Here is a 4,320-nt window from a genome sequence, read left to right on the forward strand (position 1 = left end):
TGTGCTTGGAGTATCAATAATTTGAGGTATGAGAGCCTTGTGTCTAAATTCCCCTGTTCCTAAATTTTTTGTCCAATCATCTCTCTCACAAGGCAATCTCGGGGAGGTCTGGGTCATATCTTTATGGTATTTGTATCTTTCGCAGCCCTTGCTCACATTGTTTGTCTGCTCACAAAGCCCTCCATAGGGTTGACTACAATCTGGAAGTTAAATTTTGCCAACTGTATCACTCACAGGTGGAACACACTAATAATATAATGGCTCTCTAGCATTTTATCTATCGCTTAGTGGATGAAGTGGATGCGCTCTATGGTATAATATTGGATTATAAATTCAACATAGATGCTCTTGCAGGGCAGGATTAGCTCCAGGAGGACCCAGGCAAGCGGGACATTGATCTCAGCAGGCCAACGACAAAAAAATGACTAAATTTCATGTAGATGATTGATCATTGTATGTGTATTTTGCTCATTCTGTAGTTTTGTAAATTTTATGTAATTGGGTCTAGAATCAGTGATACGTTCATCACAACAGATCTGATAATATTATATTAGAAAAAATTTGAGATTCTACACTATTAGAGTTTTATTTAATCTCTAAATATGTAGATTTTACTGTAATTAGTGCATGCATGCAAATATAAATTATGCAGAAAAATAGAGAACAAATAAAACAAACTCACACACACATAATACACAAGGTATGCTCTTTGGGAAACCCTTTCGGGAGAAAACCCAATTGGAAGGTGAGGTCGCTTCGCTCTCTTTGTCTATCTGGAAATATGGCTGCAGATACAAAGAAGTAATGTCTCTGGCCTGTGGGCTGCTACAGTGCACAGATCCTTTCTGTGTGCTCTACATCCTATCTATCGTGACTATCTTTGCTCAACTATGTAACAAAATGCTCTTGAAAGAATGGAATGCCTCTTCCTCCTAGTGGCCCGGTTATAATACAACCCAATAGCCTACTAGTGATTAAGTTTGACTACATCAAATCTTAACTAGAGTTACAAAATAGACTCTTCTAGAGTCTTTTACATCACAAACACATGGCTAGCCCCTTTTCCATGAATAATGGGGGCTGATGCGGCATCCTCTTGAACTATAGGTGTGAAAACAAGAAGGTCAACTTCTGAGTGGCAAAACTTTTGCATACAGACTCTAATTGACGCGATTATTGCGTCGTTGGAAAGCTTTCCATGTGTAGAATAGCATGAAAAGGTGTTGCACTGAAGCAACAAATTTTTACCCCAAAAAATGTTGTTTGATGCCTCAAAACACTCTTGGAAGGATTCAGACCCCGTTTTGCCAAATTGGGTCCCGCTAGTAAAAACGGTCATGCGAGATGATTCCTCCACTTTTTCCACTCCAAATGCATCGAGATGGATGAAAAACAATATAATGATCCAATTCAGATCAATTAGTCTATTGGTGTCTTTTTATTTAATGGGTTTGTGATCACTTTGAACTACGGTCACTAAAAATTGGCAATGTAATCCCTCGAGTATTTATTGTGACCAAGCGCAGACTTAATACCAAAAGTACTTGTTTTTGTTTAAAAAAATAATACCCATAGAAAAAGGAGGGGGAGATAAGATTCAGGAGGAAGCATAACCAACAGAAAGGGCAGGAATCCAGTTCTTGCTGATCTTCTAGCCAAAATCTCTGTTTAAATTGCCCGAGTGTTTTTCAATTTTGATGGCTTCTTTGAACTTCCTATGATGATAGTTATTTATCTTAGCTATGATCCTATAGTATTTAATGCAAATATGGCGCTTGGTTTTCTCAACATGCTCTGCAAGAGAAAATGAGCGTGATTTGCAATGCTTAATGCTAGATACATATTCTTGAATCCTTTGCTTAAAAAATCGACATGTTTCGCCACATATGGAGCACCGCATGAGCACAAAATTAAGTATATGTCTTTCATGTGGTGCTCCCATGTTGGCAAAACAGGTCAATTTGTTTATCAAAGGATTCAAGAGCATATAGTTGACATTAAGCATCGTAGATCACGTTCCTATGCTCTTGCGGAGCATGATGAGAAAACCAACACCATATTTACATTTAAGGCTTTAGGATCCTAGCTAAAATAAATAACTATCATCACAGGAAGTTCAAAGAAGCCATTGAAATTGAAAAACACTTTGACAATTTGAATTGAGATGATGGTTGGAATATCAATATAAACTAGATTCCTACCCTTTCTTCCCTAATTTTTATATTCCTCTGCGTAGGATTTTATTTACCCTAAATATTTTTTAATTAATTTATTAATAGTAATTTATTTATAATAATTTGGTATTATGAATATTTAATAACATTAAAAAAGGTTCATTTATTTGAATTTACCCTAAATATTTATTTATTTGTATTTATTTTATTGTAGTAATTTAATTAATATTAAATTGACCCAAATTATTACCCCCATATTATTGATTTTTAATATTTATCTCTTAATATTAATAATCTAAATTTATATTCCTTGGCCTTAGGATTCTTATGTATTTATTGAATATTAATATTAATAATTTAAGTTTAAATTATTTAAATTATTGCTTTTCCTTAGACGAAGTTTTCCACTCCATCCAACCCTTTTCAAGAAGCATGCATCAAACCAAGAAATGGTTTTAAAATTTTGGTTTGGCCGCCTCTATAAGACAACCATAGGCATTTGTTTACTCGCAAAGTGACCAACAATCACCAAAATTTCCACCTTTTGGATATCGTTGAGCTAGATGTCTTTCCCAATAAATATGGAACACTCTTCTAACCCCTACTTGATGCATTTATGATTGTGATTTTGATGGTAGCTGATAGGAGGGACTTGGAGAGAAAACTATTATTGCAAGAAACTGCTATTGTTATGCATATGGTGTGAGGAAATAATTGAGGAAGATGAAAGATGGAAAGGAAACATAGTATGTTGGTGATGGCTAGCGTTGGAAGCTTGCCAAATTTGGCAACAGTCCCAAATCTAGAAAGTCCAACACAGATCATGCTGAAGAAAGGGAGGCCGAGGAAGGGAACCATGGGCTGAAGTGAGAAACTAAAGAGTGAGGGGAATAATGGGAAAAAGTATTTTCACGAGTATTAAATTCACTATAAGGATTGTGAACCTTTGAGTTGGTTTGTAGAGAATGTTGCATAGGGAATGTTGTTGAAGACTCCTTATGTACCACCATTGAGGGGGCTCGAATTGACTTAGCCACAAGAGAGGGAGGGTGCGTAGAGGTTGGTATCGAGTTGGTCCAAATGTTAATTCCCTTCCACAAATTTGGCAAGTAATCCACCTGCTCATCGTACATCTTAGCTAGAGAATGATTTGACAGGAATAGACCATTGTCAAGTAGGTGGAAGATCAGTTTAGAGCTGCAACACAGGTTGCTCAAGACCTGGCATCACAAACCTAACTCTAACCCTAGCAAAGCCCATTCTTTCAACCTTTCACACACACACACACATGGATATGGGAGATGTTGCAATGAAGCATTAAATAAAAAAATATATAATAATAAACATAATATCGACTAAGCTAAAAATAATAATAAAAAGTATGAAGTAAAGACATAATCCCAATAAACTACAAATGTGGCTTACAATAATTTGTTACACATAATAATCCAAAATGATACATAATGCATGACGTTGAGTAATCTCACTCTCCAATTCTGCTTTCTAGTAGATGTGATACATGGCTCGAATAACCTCACATTGTAATTTTATAATTTTACTTATTAAAAGTAAATGGTAAATGAAAAACCCATGAGGTGTAGATCAGTTGGTTTTCCTAGGGTTTATTCCCCACTAGGTCACATGTTCAAACCTCATGGTGAGAGGCTAAGGAGTGGAAACCACTATGGGAGAATTCAACTACCCAAGGGGTGTCGAGGCTTGACCAAGCCTCATACAATCCTGGTGATAAGCATCCCATCATAGGTGGATCGGTCTTCTTCCAACCAACATGCAAGTTGGCCCTGGCCTAGGCTCAACCTAGATACAAAAAAAAAAAGGTAAATGAAAAAAAAAAAGGTAATGATAAATGTATGAATTTATAGAGGTAGAGAAGTTAATGTTCAAAATTTCGTTCATTGATGTAGACAAGAAAGCAATAGTATGCTCACATATTTATTTCTAAACTATTAGATTAGGGTTTATGATTAGAAGATTAATTGATCCACTACCTTTCAATGTAGGGAGTATCTAATGGTGTAAAAATGCACAATGCTTCTTTCAATGTAATAACAATAAATAAAAGTTCAATACAACCAAGTTTATATCTTAACCTAATAACAAATTTAACAATCTCCATTTTTATTTA

This window comes from Pinus tabuliformis, chromosome 1_2 (assembly GCF_031772625.1).
Source record: "Pinus tabuliformis cultivar Carrire ecotype Pingquan chromosome 1_2, CPIR1, whole genome shotgun sequence".
In the NCBI taxonomy this organism is placed as follows: Eukaryota; Viridiplantae; Streptophyta; class Pinopsida; order Pinales; family Pinaceae; genus Pinus; species Pinus tabuliformis.